This window comes from Lactuca saligna, chromosome 5 (assembly GCF_052625555.1).
Source record: "Lactuca saligna cultivar CGN05327 chromosome 5, ASM5262555v1, whole genome shotgun sequence".
NCBI classification, from domain to species: Eukaryota; Viridiplantae; Streptophyta; class Magnoliopsida; order Asterales; family Asteraceae; genus Lactuca; species Lactuca saligna.
This window is the reverse complement of record NC_136421.1, coordinates 22,139,995-22,160,168: the sequence shown is the minus strand read 5'-3', so window position 1 is coordinate 22,160,168 and position 20,174 is coordinate 22,139,995.

Here is a 20,174-nt window from a genome sequence, read left to right as displayed (position 1 = left end):
CAATACGATTGGAAATTATAAACGCATTCTTTATAGTGTTTAATCTATGGTTTATTGAATTGTTTTTGCATGATATGGAAAGATACATTATCTCATTTTATGCTTTGTAAAGATGGATTTGACTTGTATTATGAAAATGGTTATACTATTGTTTATAAATTGTGCTCTTTATTTTATAGCAAACTCTTGTCATGACATTTATGAAACTACTAACTAGTATAACATAAGAAGTACTACTATTTCAATCTATAACATTGAGTAGTCTATATCTAAAGATGGTTTGGATAAGACATATACGTGTCATTTTCATATTGGTCATATAAACAAGAAGCACATCACAAAACTCCAAGAAGATAGAATTGTAAAATTATTTGTCCAAAAGTCTTATAATGAATGAGAATCTTGCTTATTAGAAAAGATAACCAAAGCACCATTCATAAGAAATTATGAGTGTGGCAAGATTTTATTGGAACATGTACACATTGATTTATGTACACATTGATATATGTACACCGTCAGGTCGACCATGAGACATATAAAAGATACATTGTTACCTTCACTAACAATGTCGGCAGACATGATTATGTTTATTTGATTAAAAAAATAAGTCTAACACCTTTGAGGTGTTCATGACATTCCAAAACGAAGTAGAAAATTAACTGAATAAAATGATTAACATTCTCATATCTGGTAGGGCTGATGAGTATGTGTAACATTATGTTTATTTAATAAATAAATAGATAAAATTAATAAATGAATAGTATCCCTAAATGCGGAATAATTTAGCAAGGCGTTGATTTTGGGGGTTAAAAAGTCATAATTGAGAGTTTGAGGGTTAAAATGTAATTTTTGACTAGTTTGTAAAGAATTTTGAAGGTTGAGGGTTGTTTGGTAAAGTATGGATTTGATTTGAAAATGATTTCAGAAGTTAGGGTATGATTGGTAATTTGTTTGGACTTATTATGAAAGGATTTTTGAAGGTAAGGAGTTAAATGGTAAATATTGGAGTTATGTTGAAAAGTTTTGGTGGAGGAGGGGCCAAACTTGTAAAAATGGGTTGATGTTTGAAAGGATCACGGGTTTAGACCCGAACCCCCCTTCCTTTCCCGCTTCAAGATACTTCATTGGGGTGGCTTCAACCCTAACCCTAATTCGTTATACCTCCAACCGCCACTACCATGTGAGTCCTCCTTCAGTCGTTGTCGCTTTCCTTGTCGGCGAAGTCGAGAATTACGACACGAGCCGACCGCCACCCATCCACCTGCTACGTCGTCGAACGTCGCCATCCACAACACAGCTGCTGGACGTCACGGGCAACCGAAAAAGCACCGAGATCGGAGTCGTGAGATATGATCGACGATTTGCGGGACGTAAGCAACCAGGAAATTTCCGGTAAGCAAAACCGACATATCTCTCATCTCTTCGTCGTTCCTTACGATGTTTGACGTCGTGAACGCCATTATTGCCGCCGGTGGCCTTTGGCTGTTGATCTCGTCGTTTCTTGCTATGTCACCCACTTAGGAGGTGGCCAAATGTTTATGTGATCAAGTATATATGTTGTTTATTGTGTTCTTGGAGTTGTTTGCGCAATATATGGCCGAAAAACCCACCACCACCTCAAGGTTGTGGTTGTTGCCTCCTGCCACCGCTTCGCCACCACCAGCCACCGTATAGTGGTGGTTGTGTGTGTATGTTGTGGTGTTATGAGTATGTTTAGTAAAATGGGACTTGTTTAAGAATTTTTGGCGGAAGGATTGAAGGAAAAAACACCACCACCGCCGTAAGGTGGTGGTTTCCGTCGTATGCCGCCATCGACCACCACCGCCCAAGGTGGCGGTAGGTGGTGCTCGACCTAATGAAACCCTAATTAACCTAAAAACTTAATCATTGGACTAATTTAGATGTGTTTGGTTGGAAACCCTAATTAGGGTTTAGAAACCCTAATTTTAGAGATTCTAGTTTTGGATTGTCGGGACCCGCGTTGAAGTTGTTAATTAAATTTCTAAATAATATGTAATAATGCCCCTATAATTGTCTTAATGAAATATTGTAACTAATGGGTTAAGTAAGAACACTTAACCCTAATCGTCATTTCATGTGAGAAACTCTAATTTTGGTTGGGCCTTGAGTTGGACCTTCTATTGGGCTTTGGTGATTGGGCTGTTAATGGGTCATCCAAGAACAAGTATATGGACTAGAATATTTGGATTGGGCTTTAGGATATGGCCCAATATTGCCCATATGTTTATGTTGTATGCTTCCAGATTTTGGTCCGATGTCGGGCGGGGCCTGAGGAATGTTTATATGTTTATGTTATATGTTTCCGAACTTCGGTCTGATGTCGAGCGGGGCCTGAGGAATGTCTATATGTTTATATTATATGATTATTTATGTGTATTTGTTGATATGTTATATGCATACCGAGCTTTGCTCGATGTCGGGCAGGGCCCGATGCCAGACTTCGGTCTGATATTGAGCGGGGCCCGATACCAAACTTTGGTCCGATGTCGGGCGGGGCCCGATGTAACGAGCGAGGCCCAAGGTATGTTATTATGTGATTATGTGATTATTGTATGGTATGTGGTAGTTTGGGGAGACTCACTAAGCTTCGTGCTTACAGTTTTTAGTTTTGGTTTCAAGTACCAATGATGGCCCATTTGGGGAAAGGCTTGGTCCGAATTTGGAAAATTGGACCATAATTGTGCCTTGATGATTATGAGATATTGGACCATCGGAATTCCAAGTGTTTAGATTAGAATAAATGGTTAGGCCATAAGGTAAGACCATGTAGAATTTTGGGCCTAATTTGGAAAACTGGAGCATATGTTGGGCCTTGGTTGATTATTTGGTTGGTGGGCTTTCAAAGTGTGAAATTGGGCCTTGGTCTTGAACCAAGCTAGGATATGGGTAAAATGGTCCTTCCCCAAGTGTGGTTTTATGGTGATACATTAAAACCCAAATGGTTAATTGGGTTTGTTTTGATGTTGATGGTTTGGGGATCTGTCATCCAGCTGTTAGAGTTTTATCTGTGAGACTTCAGCACTACAAGGTGAGTTTCCTCCTGTAGGAAGGGGTCGAAAGCACCAATGTCAGCCCGTTTGTGTATGTTAGCATATACCAGACTAAAGTCCAATGTCGGGTTGTGCTTTGTGTAGATTCATATGTTTTCGTACTTCATTCTGATGTCGGGGAAAGCCTGAGGAATGTTTGTATGCTTGATGTCTTCGTGATTCTTGCATGTGCTTGTTTTATATGTTCCAGATTTCGGTCCGATGTCGGGCAGGGCCCAAGGAATGTTTATATGTTTATGTTGTATGCTTCCGTATTTCATTTTAATGTTGGGTGGGGCCCGAGGAATGTTTATATGTTTATGTTATATGTTTTCAGACTTCGGTCTGATGTCGGGCGGGGCCTGAGATATGTTTATGTTGTATGCTTCCAGATTTTGGTCTGATGTCGAGCGGGGCCCGAGGAATGTTTATATGTTTATGTTATATGTTTTCAGACTTCGGTCTGATGTCGGGCGGCTCTCGAGGAATGTCTATATGTTTATTTTATATGATTATTTATGTGTATTTGTTGATATGTTATATGCATACCGAGCTTTGCTCGATGTTAGGCGGGGCCCGATGCCAGACTTTGGTCTGATATTGGGCGGGGCCCGATACCAGACTTTGGTCCGATGTCGTGTGGGGCCCGATGTAACAGGCGAGGCCTAATGTATGTTATTATGTGATTATGTGATCATTGTATGGTATGTGGTAGTTTAGGGAGACTCACTAAGCTTCGTGCTTACAGTTTTCACTTTTGATTTCAGGTACCAATGATGGCCCATTTGGTTTATGTATTGTAGGAAGACCTGGGGGTGACCCTTGGCATTTTGTTTGAAAGACCTTATGGGTTTTGAGCATTCTAACACTCCTAAGGTGTACATGCAACCCTAAATACCTTGGATCTGTGTTTTCTCTATTATACATGCAAACTTGAACTTTCCAAGGTATTCCCCTAACTAGTATACAATCATTGATACTTGGGTCATATAAACAAGTTAGAAGACATATCTTTTTGTTGTATCTTGATTCCATGGAGCTCAAGAGCCTAGTTCCCCAAGTATGACACCTCAAATGGTTCACAAAACATCACCAATATTTGGAATAACCATAAGAAGAGATACATGGACTCTAGAAATCGGCTTGCCCCCTTGTGTATACACTAGTACCAATTTCACCAACCAATGGGGGCTTTATATAGTGTGGCTATTAGGGTTACACCATGTAAATCATGACTTTACCCATTCCTTATGCTCCATGGGTTTTAACCTCCATGGAGTATCCATGGGTCACCACATGGGTTAAACCCAACATAAGGAATCATGGATCATAAGCCCACATATAAGAATGGATAATTTACACAATCAATCCCCATATATTTAATTAGTCTCTTTTGATCATTAAATTAATTCCAAATTAATTCTTGATTAATACTAATTAAATAATAGGATTTCATATTAATATATTAGAACTTATAATATATTAATATGTTACAAATATCCTCTTCTCACAAAAGGTCTACCTAAATGTTCTGATGTCATGCAACCAAAATGGACCATGCCGGGTCGGGTCAAGTATATACCAATTATAGTTATGGACTTAGACACTAATCCAACAATATCTCACTTGGATAAGTTTAATAACTATTATTGCAAGTACAACTCCAACCTGACCAGCAATCGTAGCTCTTAAAAGTTGCTGCCGAACTCTGAACAAATCAATGACATGTCCATTAGATAAGGGATCATATATTCCTCCATTCTAGATATCATATGGAATGAGACATGGATTATAATAATTCTCTCTGTCCATCTGTTGTTTCCCGATTTCCAATTTATGACGACTTGCTAATTGAACAAATCAAATCAGTACAGGCTTAGCCAAGCACTTCGGGGTGTCATCACTAAATCATCGAAGGGCCCACAGATATCGATTTTATCCCTTTAAGGGTAAAAGGAATGGATAAACTTTGACTCATATGCTTGTTCTACTACTTGTTGAATCATACACAAAGGCACATTTTATAACATCGAGTTACCAATGTGTCTTCGTACAATCAATGTATAACTAACTCATAGGCAACAACTCATATCTCTAGGTTTGAAGAATATAAGATATTATCGTCTCATGATAAAATCCATGAAGTGATTCAAATGAGCGTGGGTTGAGTCCAATACTCGAATCCCTATTCCAAGGGTACTCATGAATGTTGTAGCAACTCTTACTATGTCTAGCATCTTAGACATCTAAAAACCCAATTCATGACAGTCTTAATTCATACCTACTTCCAACATATGACTGACTGTGGAGAGTTTAAATAACTTAGTCATTCGGAAAGAATAACCTAGTTATTCTGGAAGTCAAAACATGCAAAGTGAAACACAAGAATAATCGAATCTAATATGGTCTCAGAACTTATGAATATAAATAGAACACCTTTTATTTATCACCATATTGATTACACATTATTCATTGTATAATGTTTCGAATAATCAACTATATACTTGAATCAAAACAATAGTCATGCCATGCTCCAAGCATGCACAGTATGTTTTGTCCAAACAATAATCATGCCATACACCAAGTATACAAACTATGTTTGTCCATGATCTTTACTTTGTGAAATAGATCAATTAAACATTATTCCAGTGATTCCCATTTCACAATCCCAAATCCTTACCGTAAATGCAAGAGTTCCAAATTCCTGCCATTTATCGAAATATGTTAGATTTTAAACGTATATGCATTGATCCTCTTGTAATGATTATGTACAAAGTCACAAAGACTTGTCAACAGTCATTACAGAGTATCCCAATAGAGATCAACTATATGGAAACGAAGTCTCATATTCAAAGTACATTGCTTTCAACATCCTTCTTGCATTAAGTTTTCTAATCTTACACATATTGAATAACTTCCACCTATAGGAATATTTTCATTTTCCCGTTTTGACTACCACTTTTGAACAAGAGTTGCCTCCTTTCAGAATATGTCAATATGGTCCTTCCAAAAGTTAATACTATACTTCCAATTGTCCCTGAGCTACCAATCTTGGGTAAACCTTAGATTGTCCTCGAAAATTTCTTAATCATTTTAGTCATATCCAATTCTAGACTTTTCCCCTCTTAATGCCCTGAGCATTTGGAAAATTTAGAAAGGATGAATATTATATCACATGCAATCGATCATATATCTGAAGCACATGGGACACGATTCATGATGTCTCACATAAAGAAATGATACTAGACCAGTCTTTTTGCTATAATATTTATATTTCTATTTGCCAAGTTCCTATAATTCAGATAATGAAAAGGGATGTCGTAATCATAATCGAATTTTAGAATGCAAATAATGTACCCATATATAGAATTTCCTTATGTTGAGCCATTCCAACAAAAATTCATATATATACCCTTGACAAAATATGATTAAAACCTCAATCTAAGCTTTTAGACTTGAAATGAAGTATAATTTCCTCTCCCCTAATTATAGCGAAACAACTTTTCCCAATTGAAACTTTTGTTTTCTATAATTAACATTGCTAACTTGCAACACTTATCATAATCATCATGCTCCCACTAACATGATAATTATTAGCATACTACTTATGCTCCCACTAGCTTTGACATGTACTCAGAAATCAGCTTGACTTCTAGAAATCAATACTTTATTGACTTTCTTACCAAACTTCAGACTTCCGATACAAGATGCTTTGATAAAACTTTATCAAAAAAAAACATGCACATTTCCTTAGATAGCAAACATGTGTGTCTAAACAATTTAAGAACTATGAAAAGGGATGACGTAATCATAGTCTCAATTGTTTAGACTTTTTTTCATTCCTCACAAGTCCATGTTAGTGTGTCGGTTAACCAAACATGCTCCACTAACGACTTTGAGAATTAAAATATCACAATTGCTATCTACTTAAAATCTTCTTAGTAAAAGCGTTTCCTCACCATCATTTTCATGAATCGCAGAGAAACCTTATGACACTTAGATTTTATGGTGTATGAGTTCCTATCCATGTGAATTTTTCAAAACCATAATCACAAGACAAGGTTAGTGACAAATTTGTATGGACTAAACTTGTGCAGTCTTGACTTCTTGCCACCTGGCAGCACAAGGGTCTACTATTGCTTCCAAGTTGTTATGCAACCAATTGAGAAATTTCAGAACTCATATTCAAAGCCAACTTTAACTCGAATAGGCATAGAAATAACAATATGTTAACACGATAGGCTATAAATCTCAAGTCGTGTGCTAGTGATAAACAACAAGTTTTATCCTTGATTAGTTCTTGAAACTCTTTCAGGATCTTTTAGACTCCCACTATCCTCTTGACATATAAGACTCTCTTGCCAAGTACCATGCCTTGACAAAACAAATATTCAAGAGATAGTGTGGATTCTTATCAAGACAAAACACTTCAAACAATTAGCCTTAGTTGGTCTTATTTTATCTAAAACATCATAACTTACCAATTTCAAATGTACAAGAGTAGAACACATTTTACTCTTACATTTGAATAGTGTTAATAAACCTTTTTTAAGATGTTTCACTCAAACTACAATCTTGGAGTATGACTCTAAGAATTTTTTTAGAACGAAGTATAACTCATCTTCTTTATTTAACCATTTCAACAATTCATCACTCCTCTTCTTAGCCATAAGAATGCACTAAGATGTCCTTTAAGGATGAATTGTGATATGGTATCACAATAATTAAGATGATCATAAAGTATGATACTAAAGTACTCTCCCATCTTTTCAAATTTGAGAAACTTTTATCTTTCTGCCTAATTTAACCATTTCAACCATTTCAAAAATTCATCACTCCTCTTCTTAGCCATAAGAATGCACTAAGATGTCCTTTAAGGATGAATTGTGATATGGTATCACAATAATTAAGATGATCATAAAGTATGATACTAAAGTACTCTCCCATCTTTTCAAATTTGAGAAACTTTTATCTTTCTGCCTAATTTGATTCTTCTCATTCGTTCTGCAATACGTCGAAACTTTTCTAATGTTTCAGAAATATACTTAAACTTTGTAAGTATAACCATATTTACTAAGCTTTAGTAAATCATGATGAATAGTATTATCGATCTTTTGTGGTGGACTTAACCAGTGCACAAGATGTGTACTCGATCCCTTTAGTCCTTCACTTGACTCGCATATACATGTGAACAAGGAATTAGTCTCAATTTTCCAAAGATGAAAATTCTCACTCATCATACTATACAACTTGCATGATTCCAAGTTTTGGTCCTAATTGAAACTTGGGTGATGAGAATCTTTCCTTATTTAATAAATTTAGACATTACCACATATGAAAGAATCAAGTTCACATTTCCACTATTGCTAGAAACATACAAATATCGATTTTTCAATAAAAGCGATTGCAAGGAGATATAAACTAAAATAAAATCAAATTTTTATTTATTTATAAAATGCAGAAAAACTTTTTCCTTACAATGCAACTTTAAATGAAAACTATGCTATCACATATTTTCTAGCAATCTATCATAACTCTTCTTTTAAGCTTCCTTCCCTTTGCTTGATCCTTTCACATCGTTTACCAAGAATCAACACTTAGGAACTTAACAGAGTTAGATAGTGGACTTACCTGAGGCTGAGTCAAACTTTTTGGCTAGACCTTTTCTCAGATCTTTCAGGTAGTTAGGGTAGCTTCGCAACCAATGCCCCTTCCTTTGGCAATAGAAACATATGGACTCTTTGGTAATGGTACATGAGACTATATCATACTTAGCCTTTCTCTTTACCATTTGGTCAACCGAGTTGACTATGGCCGATCCCTTTCCATTGGGAACAGAAAGCTTTTCTGGATTTCCAATGTTACCATTATCAAAGTCCATGGAAGTTCGGGAAGTCGATCTTCCAATCAAATTTGCTTTACCAGTTCTCCAAATCATTATTGATTCAGTAGCACCAAGCAAATAGGTAAGATCATTGAGGGTCATGTCATGGTATTTCATATAGTAGTCCTAAAGGAACTCACTATGTGAGTTACAAGGTGACTGAAGAACTTAGTCAACAACCGACTTCCTCAAGACTTTGACACCCAACTATCCAGGATTGTCAATAAGTGACTTCATCTTCAAGATGTGAGCACACATCGACTTGCCAATAGGGATTGAGTGACCTTGAACTATTCAAGAACTTGTGGGTTAGGGAGAGTAATTGGAGGAGGCGGAGGAAGACAAGTATGGTATCCATTATCCAACCATGGAACACCATCTTCATTAGGAAAGCTTGTTCCAAACTAGACATCTAAAATGGGAGATATTCAAGTTAGTGTATTTAAGTCCTTAATATAACACCCAATATGAAATATTAAGGCTAGGACCCAACACAATATTTTATAACTTGGAAGAGTGATGCCGTAATCCAAGCTATAAAATATTTGAAGGTAGGCGAATGATGATTCACCAATTTCCACCATGAAAAAAAATTATTAGGTTTTAATTTGATTGAAACTCCTAGATCTTTTGAGATTCATTGAACTATTCAATGGCATATTAAAATCTCGATTATGACCCTCTCAAGTTTGTGACTGGGATACCGAGGATCACAAATAAGGTGTGAATAACCATGCAAATTGACTTGGTACCCTTAATATTTATCACCTAATCAATGTGTTGGTTACCTACACGTGCTCCACCGATCTACGATAAACATTAAGTCACCCTTTGCCACTCTTACTAGTCCATGTTAGTGTGTTGGTTATCCACACACGCTCCACCAACGACTTGGTAAGGTACAAAGTGTAATTTCATGGGTTAGCACCAATTTCACATTTTCCTAAGTAACTAAGATTGGGATTTAATAAAGTTTAGTTACTTCGTATTTATCATTAATATTTTAATGAAAGGAGAATTATAGTCCTGTCAAACCCATTCGGCTAACGACTCTCCACCAGTCAAGGAAGCGGTGGGTGAGAGTAGACACCCATTAAACTGTCATTTTATAAGCAGTAACCTTATACCCCCTTATAGACCGGCTTCATGAATGAGACCTACTAACGGTAAGACTGACTTTGTTCATATATATATATATATATATATATATATATATATATATATATATATATATATATATATATATATATAACTATTAAGTATTAATATTATAATAGTATAAGGGTTGAATTTCAACTTTTAAAATTCTAAGGGTTTAATTTGGAATTAAAGTATTCATGAGGGAAAACTTTACAAATTCCAAAACTTTAGGGAAATTTTTGAACAATTCAAAAGTTTTAATCCATAACTTATGAGTTTAAAGTTGTCTTAATGTGAAAACTCTTCAAGTTTCATAACTTGAGAACAAGTTATGGAAGACTTTAAACCATTTAAAGAATGAGACTTTTCCTTATTCATAACTTATAGATATCTTTATGAGTTTTAAAAATCTTAAATGTGACTTTTCATATAACTTGAAGACAGGTTACAAAAACACGATTTATGAACAACTCTTAGTTTAATTTGGATTGAAAACACATTATAACATAACTTTTCTATTAATCTAAGCTAACTTATAAGAACAAGATAATTCAAATCAAACATTTTCATAAAATTAGCCTAACCATTAAACTAATACAAAACATGAATCTATTATGCCATATAAACTACCATATTACCTTTCATATCTCATGGTTTTTCATTAAGACTTGGGAAGCCTCAAATATACTATAACATGTATTGTCTCGGTTAAACATTTAAGCTTTCATCGGATCATCCCATATAACACTAGCAACTTAAGTTCAAATTATCACTAGATTTAATTATTAGATTATTATTTCAAATCTATTAAAAATTTTAAACTTACTAATTTTCTAGAAATTTACTTTTTATACCCCTACCTCACACTTATTACATACAATGTCCTCATTGTATGTATAAAATAATTTAAAAGCAATAAAAGGTTAAAAAAAAGGAACATACTCCCCTGGGATATAGTAGTGGCTTGATCGAACTTCAAATATGTGGATAACTTATGCATCTTGAATACGAACTTCTACTAATATGGAACATTGATCTTTAACAAGTGAGATATGAAAATATGCCGACAAAAATTAGGAATCGAGTCTTTAATCTTCAACAAATGTGGTGTAGAAAAATATCCAAAGCATAAGAACAATGTGGGAAAGCATACGCCACAGTGTATAATTGAGAAAATAAGTCATAAAAAGCTTCATAATATGTCCAAGAATTATGGTGGTGACCCATGTAATGAATATGGAACCATGGTCTTCAATTTTGTGGAAATTAGAGATTCATGACGCGAGGTATTAGAATTCACGACGTGAAGTTACATAAATCCGCATTCTAGAAAACCATCGATTAATGAATCACGACATGAGTATTAAGCATTCACATCGTGAGAACTGGATGCACAGAAAATAATTTCCTCCAATTCTTCTTTCAATATGTGCACTTCAACCAATTGTCTTAATGAATTAAGACAGTTCTAACTTTATTAAACGTGACTCTTTTCTCTAACTCGCTTCTCTCTCGATTAACCCACACTTATTTTTTATTGTGGGTCTCGACTCTCGACTCTAAATACCCGGCTAAATGTATACGCACTCATATCTCTAATAATCCTTCCCGCGTTTCCTCTCACAAAATTTTGAAAATAACAACCAAAGGAAGTGAAAAAGAAACATAACAATCTCAAAATATCGTTACACAATAAAATCAAAACAAACACACTAAAAATAAAATAAAAGAAACTAAAAAATAAAAACTTAAATAAAAATAAAAAGATATAAAATTTTCAAACATCGGGTTGCCTACCGATAAGCGCTACTTTTTGTGTGAGTCTTGAGCCAGACTTCCAACTTAATAAACTGTCAATCCGCTCGTTATTAATCCATTCGGCTCATCGAATACTCTCTACACATCAACTTGTAAAATTTGACCTCTCGTTTCAATTTGTGGCCAAACGAGCGAGCATCTATTTAGTCCCAAAAAATAAAAAATGGTGGGGACCGGTTGGTCGCTTGTCAGAAAATGACCGTTCTTCAAAGATGCAACTGTCACCCCGTGCGTTGAAATACAAACCAAACTATCAGGAGCTCATGTCACGGTAATGATCCTATCATGACATTGTTCTTGAATTTCTAGTTGTTTTTGTTCTTCGCCCAAGCATTCTGCTAGCAAACTTTCCAGCTCCTCCAAATTTCTTTCTAGATGAAATTCCTCATCTTCTATCTCTAGTTCAGCTTGCTCTAGTTCGTTAGGAAGGATGTCATCCACCCATTTTTTTCAGCTCCCTTAAATCTTTGTCTGAGTCATATCCCTCACCTTCTTGCACTAATTCATGTTCCACTTCCTCAAGAAAAACGTCAAAAGCATCGAGATTTTGAAAATACATAAAATAAAGCGAACTAAAAACAAAATAAGTAAAAACTGAAAACTACTAAACTCACGTCATGAGAGGTGTCCCTCACATCGTGAAAACTAAACAAACAAAAAAATAAAAACTTTGCAAAAAAAATTAACTTTTTGCGGTTTTTACCCCACAAAAAGGATCGATTTGCCTAAAGATATTAAATTAACAACTAAGATAGTTATTCCCCGGCAACGGCACCAAAAAATTGATGCCTGCAAATAGCTACCTATCTAGTTTTAAATTTATAACTTAACAAACTTAACTAGCTAAAATGCACATAGAAAGTGTACCTAGTCAAATTATAGAATTGTTTAGGTAAGTCAGGTATCGATCTCAGGGAACAGATTTAATTTACTAATTTAATTGCTACTAAATTAACCTAAAAATCTAAGCAAATGTTTAGATAGTTTTTATCTAATTTTTCAAGTTTAGACAAACTTAAATTCTCAAACACAATTCAATCAAGTAATAAGAACACTTCTGTTAGTTTGAATCCAGTTTCCCTCAATGGTTTAACTATTAATTATGACAATTCTCGTTGGTTTCCAATTAATGTATTATTAGAAATTCAATTCCAAATTAACTAATTTTTAATTAATTCATGTAGATCTATGCATAGTCACACATAATTTAACACAGGATTAACTATTAAGTAGAATTAGAGCTATGTAAGATTGAGTTAACAAACACAATTATGCTCATAATATGAGTTCTCCAGCATAGCCAAATTCAATACTTCAATTACTTATCTAAGATTGGTTTAATCTTAGCTCTAATAATCTAATATTCAATAAATTACTAGGTAATCAAGCTCATGCAAATTATTGGTCACTAAGCTACACAGAATATGAGTTTAAGCAATCTAGTATCAAATTAAGCATCCTAGGTATAAACAATCAAACACAAGACATTAACGAAGTAGAAAAGTCTCAATTAAAATAAACAAACCATGAGTTCCAGCTTCATCTAGCTAACAGAAGCAGCAAGATTTAGTTACTCATACTAACAATCAAACTAAAACAATTCATAATTGAAAGCATAGTAAAGTACCAAACTAGAAAGTAAATTATGATCTTCTCCTTCTTCCTTGGTGCTATTACCAGGTTTCTAACCTTCTAAACCTCTGAAAATCAACTTTTGGTACTCTCCTCTAGCCAGCCAACCTCCCTAAAGTCGTAGGGATCAAGGATTTATATAATTTTCGAAATATCCTTACTCACGTCATGAGAATAGATGTCTCACATCGTGAGTCCAGTAACTATTCGTGTTCAACAAGGACTCTTGCTTCGTGATGTCTATTGTAACGACGTAAATTTTAAACCAATTATTTTCATTTTTACAATCATCAAAAACATCGGGTAATAATTTAACTTCCAATGTAAACAATATTGTCACGACCGATTACATAACAAAGATCACAAAATAGTATTCCCCGAGTGTGTGTACGATCACGCCGGCGCCTTCCCACGGTCCTCGCTAGTACCTGAAACACATAACACAACAACTGTAAGCATAAATGCTTAGTGAGTTCCCCAAAATACAACCAACGCACATATGCCTTTCCAGGCCCCGACCTTCCGGTCCATGTGTCTCAGGGGACTTCCGTCCCGACTGGGTGAACCTTCCGGTCCTACCCACGTCAACCTTACGGTCCATTCTACAACGCCTTCCGGCCCATAACATATTCGCCTTCCGGCCCATAATATAATGCCTTCCGGCCCATATCAAGCATATCATACATGGCACATATAACGATTAACTTATCACACATAATGCATATATCTCATATCATATTCGACCTTTCGGTCACACAATCAAACCCTTCCGGGTACAGTATAGTGAGAAGACTCACCTCGTATCTCGATAACTCGTGAACCCTGGAAATCACTCGTGCTCGAACCCCCGAGCTATAGTCCTCCTATAACATCATATATCTATAATTAATACTTGTACCACTAAGGTTGACCATCCTTAACAAGTCCACACTGGTCAACTCTAGTCAACAGTCAATGGTCAATTTGACCGGACTCGGCGAGTGCACTAGAGCGACTCGACGAGTCTACGCGTTTTCACCAACTCGCAAGGATTTCCCCTTGACACATCGAGTACTCCCCTGACTCGACGAGTTCCACCTGGTCATGAATCAAGGGGCCACCGCGACTCAACTCGCCGAGTCGCAAGGACAACTCGGCAAGTCCCGACTCGACTCGGTCCACCTGTCAATCCCTCTCTAACTCTCTGTGACTCACTGAGTCACCCATAACTCGGCAGGACTACTCACTGGGTGGTTTTAAGGACAATCTTCAAGCTACTCGTCGAGTCTGTTCTTCAGAATCGGTGAGTCCATGCCATGCATCAGCTAAAACTTGCTTCTGCGGTCAGATCCGTTCCATACACACATAGATCTGGCCTTCCCAAGCTCATTTATCACGTAAAGTCTCAGTCTTGGCTGCCATGCAACACTTACAAGGCTCTTTTTGGGGAAATAACTTCTAATATGGCAACCCTAGTATCCAACTCAAAAGAATGGACATAAAGCATGTCATTTAGGGCCTTCTAGACCTGCTAAGGTCCAGATCTAGGTTCCATATCTCCATGGGACCTTTAACACTTCAAATCCAAGTCAAATAAGGCAAGAAGAAACCCTAGATTTGACATATCAACCAAAACACGAAGATTAGCTCTGAAAGTTACCTCAAGAAGTTTCCCTTGATGAAATAGAAGCAGATCCAAGCTCCCCAACTCTTCTAACTTGATCTTCTCCTTCCTTTCTTGCAAAAACACACAAATTGGTGAACAAATAGCCTCTTATCTCACTCACAAGGACTCTCAACTGCTTTGGTGCACTCAAGGCTCAAGGTCGCCGCAATGAAGGGCCATAAGGTCCTTTAAATAGGGCTTAAGACCGGAAAATTAGGGTTTCATTAAACAGCGCGGACTCGCCGAGTCCAGACGCGAACCTTCGTCCACAACCGCGACCCGACTCGGCGAGTTCGACCTCCAACTCGCCGAGTCCTCTCACAAAATACCAAAAAAATGTGAAATTAAAGATACCTGGAAATCCGGGCTGTTACATCTATCTTCTAGAAAGTCTAAGCTTATGTCGTGAGCTATAACTCCTCACGTCGCAAATACGTGTTTTAGCTGGATTTTTCATCTTTCAATTTATTATCCTCAAAAGTTCTGATCTTTAATGCTTTTAGTCCATTTTCTTCAAAAAAATTTCTTTTGGCTGCAAAGTATAATTTAACCTTATAAGTATTATTTATCTATGCAAATAACCAAAATATTAATCAAAATGTAATTTAATATTGCCTAAAAATATGTATAAATATGGCAATATCAGTTCCCTAAGATACTACATACAACACAACATAAATAAACAATTATGGTTTATCAGCAACCCTGGAGACTATCAACAGTCCCACTAGGCTAGCAGCACGCCTTGTGGGTTATCAACAACCTTGGAGACTATCAGTAGTCCCAGTCACATATAAACAATATACATAAGACAACTAAATCAGCATCCATCGGGGGCAGAACCAGCTATGTGGGGCGTAGCCAGGAGTACGCCCAACGTACTCCGTCTGCCTTTACTTCCACCAACTTAGTATGTTAATCCATTAAGACAACTAACCCAACCTCAAATTTAAGTATTCTAAGATGTCATAATCCATAAAGTCGTTGGCTTTAAGCCTTTACATGGCTAGGAAGGACCTAATGCAATAACTTTAACTTTTAACACACTCTAAGCTACTTCACTCATGCATGAGCCAAAGGGATTGATCAAGCAACCATTTTTATGAATCCATAGGTCCTAACTATTAGTGTATTTTTCTGTATAGCCCAATTGTATTTAACCCATGTTTAGTATAGCCCAATTATGTCATTGTATCTATGTGTGTATGTGTGTGTGTATATATATATATATATATATATATATATGTTTGCATAATGAAGAACGACTTTCATGGGAAAATCATTGATTTACATGGTATCAGATTTCTTCCCTATTCTTCCTCTATACCTCCGATCCTGCTGTTCACGACATTAACCCTAGCCGTCATCTGACCTCTTTTTGTCTCTCACATCTCTTCTCTCACCTCTTCTACAATGGTCGGTGAAGCATCCTCATCATCCAACAATCAAAAACCATATGGAGTTCTCAAAATCAAGACATACATCCCTTTAATCCTTGATCTTAATGAACTTAATTACGATGCCTGGAGGGAGCTCTTTTAGACTCACTATCGTGGATTTGGTGTATGAGAGCTCCTCACTGGTGAATCAAAACCCACATCAGACAAGGATGAATAATGGTTCAAACTTGATTCTGTTGTGAAAACGTGGTTATACGGTACTCTGACCCAACCTCTTCTCACTATGATTCTCACCAAAAACTCTACCTCTCACACGGTGTGGACCTGTCTCGAAACTCTTTTTCGTGATAACAAAGATGCTAGGGCCATTGAGCTTGACAATGAACTTCGAAGCATGACTCTTGGAGATCTTACCATTGCCCTCTTCCTCCATCAAAAATAACATACCCTTCACAAAAATCTATCATAAACCTCCCATTTTCACTCATCTTCGTGTCTTTGGTTGTCTTTGCTATCCTCATATCCCTTCTCCTCACAAGCTAGCTCCCCACTCCACCCCATGCATCTTTCTTGGATACCCTTCCAATCATCGTGGTTTTCGTTGCTTTGACCTTTCTACATGAAAAATTATTATTTCTCGTCATGTGGTCTTTAAAGAAACAGTCTTTCCAGTTCAATCATTCTCTCCAAATAAACCCCCTTCCTACTCTTCTCTTGACACATCATGTGACATATCCCCTCTTGCTCGGGACCTCCTTTTATTTAACAATGAAAACTCTACATTCCATTCTCAAAATGACCACAACCCCCATCTCTTCCCACCTTCAGTCCTCCCATAGCCGAAAACCCCCTTCCTTCTTCCTCGGATTCTGACCAATCTATACCTATGACTACCAACTCCACTGGAAACCCAAACCCAACCCCTTCACCTCATCCTATGCCTACTCATTCTCGTGTCGGGGTCTTTAAGCCCATTCAATGTCTAAATCTTCACACAACAACTGAATCACCTCTCCTTAAATCGTATCTTCAATCCCTCTAAGCGCCTAACTGCAAGATGAATTTCATGCTCTTATTTATAATAACACATGGACTCTTGTCCCACGTCCTCCGGGGGCTAATGTTGTCCGCTCTATGTGGTTATATCGGAAGAAATACAAGGCGGACGGGTCTCTCGAGTGTTACAAAGCTTACCTTGTGTAGGGTTTTGAGCATTCTAACACTCCTAAGGTGTACATGCAACCATAGAAACCTTGGATCTATGTTTTACTATGATACATGAAAATTTGATTTCCAAGGTTTATATCCTATCTAGCATATATGGGGAACTTTTAAACATAAAAGTAAGCAAGAAAACATACCTTGTAGTAGTTTGGATTCCTTGAAAACCTTGTGAGCCTAGCACCTCAATTGTGATGCCTTAAATGTCTCACACAACACCAAATGCACTTGGAATAACTTAGAGAGAAATGGACCACTTCTTGAAATCGGCTAGCCCTCACCTTTCTTACTTAGTGACCGATTTTGGTGAACAAAGTGATGCTTATATAGTGTGTTATAATTAGGGTTACACCATGTAAACCCTAATTGTCATGAATTTTCATTTCCATGACCCATGGGTTCTATAAGCACCATGGAGCATCCTATGGGTTATAGCCCAACTTGATAATCCATGAAGGATTAGCCCACTACATAAGTATGGATGATTTACACAATCAACCCATATTATTAATTAGTCTCCTTTTGATCACTTAATTAATTCCAAATTAATTCTTGATCAATACTAATTAAATAATATTATTAATATATTAGAACTTATAGTATATTAATAAACTTTAAGTGTTATTTCTCTTATTTTAGGCTATCCAAATGCATGATGCCATGCAACCCAAATGGACCATGCCAAATCGGGTCAAGTACATACTAGAAATAGTTATAGACTTAGACACCTTATCTAACACCTTGTTGCTAACAGCAAAAACCAACGGCCCGGGATCGATTATGATGAGACATTTAGTCCGATCGTTAAACCGGCCTCCATTCACACAGTTTTGAGTCTTGCTATCTCTCGTCATTAGCCCATCCATCATTTGGATGTTAAGAATGCTTTCCTACACGATCATCTTCACGAGACTGTTTACATGCATCAACCACCTGGATTTCGAGATTCTACACATCCTGATCACGTGTGCCAACTAAATAAATCCCTATATGGTTTAAAACAGGCTCCTTGAGCTTGGTTTCAAAGATTTTCAGCTTATATCACCAAAATTGGGTTCACTCACAGCAGATGCGACTCTTCTCTCTTTATTTTTTGCAGGGACTTGATGTGGCATACTTACTTTTATATGTTGATAAAATTATCCTCACAGCCTCCATTCCTCAGTTATTGCAGCATATTATTTCTCTTATGGCCTCCGAGTTTGCCATGAAAGATCTGGGAGAATTATCATATTTTTTGGGCATTGTTGCTACACGTGATGACAGGGGTATCTTCTTTTCCCAACGCAAGTATGCTATGGAACTTCTTGAAAGAGAAAACGTGTCAAACTGCAACCCTTCTCGCACTCCAGCTGACACTCAGCCCAAACTGGATCCCCATGGCTCTCCTGTTTCGGACCCATCTATCTATCGCAACCTCGCGGGTGGTCTACAATGTCTAACATTTACCCGTCCACACTTATGGTACGCCGTGCAACAAATATGCTTATTCATGCATGACCCTCGAGAACCTTATCTTCATCCCCTAAAGCGCATCCTTCGCTATGTTTGCGGCACTCTTGACTATGGTCTTCAGCTACACCCATCCACCACTACGGGCCTTATAACTTACTCTGATGCAGACTGGGGAGGGTGCCCATCGACTCGACGCTCCACTAGTGGTTATTGTGTTTTTTTGGGTGACAACCTCTTATCTTGGTCTTCTAAACATCAACCAACTGTCTCTCATTCCAATGCAGAAGCAGAATATAGAGGTGTCGCCAATGTTGTAGCTGAAACATGTTGGCTTCACAATCTTCTTCAAGAACTACACTCTCCTTTTGCAAAAGCAACAATTGTTTATTGTGACAACGTCAGTGTTGTGTATTTATCCTGTAATCCTGTTCAACATCAACGCACAAAACACATAGAAATGGATATTCATTTTGTTCGTGACAAGGTTGCTTCGGGTCAGATCCGTGTTCTTCATGTTCCATCGTCCCATCAATATGTTGATATCTTTACCAAGGGACTCCCTTCATCTCTTTTCACACATTTTAGATCCAGTTTGAGCATCTGCTATCGTCTTCCTGCTCAAACTATGGGGGTGTATTAGTGTATATTTATGTACAACCCAATTGTATTTAGCCAAGTTTAGTATAGCCCAATTATATATATATATTTGTGCGTGTGTGAGTGTGTGTGCGTAATGAAGAACGACTTTCATGGGAAAATCGTAGATTTACACTAACATGCATGAAAGGACATGTACAATTTCCTGGAGTGCTCCAAACTCATAAAGGTCCAATCTTGGGGTCAAAAGTTCATAAAACTTCAACCATGAAATCTAATGAAAAGCTTGCCAAAGTATAGACTTTATACCTGAAAATGATGTACAGAGATGA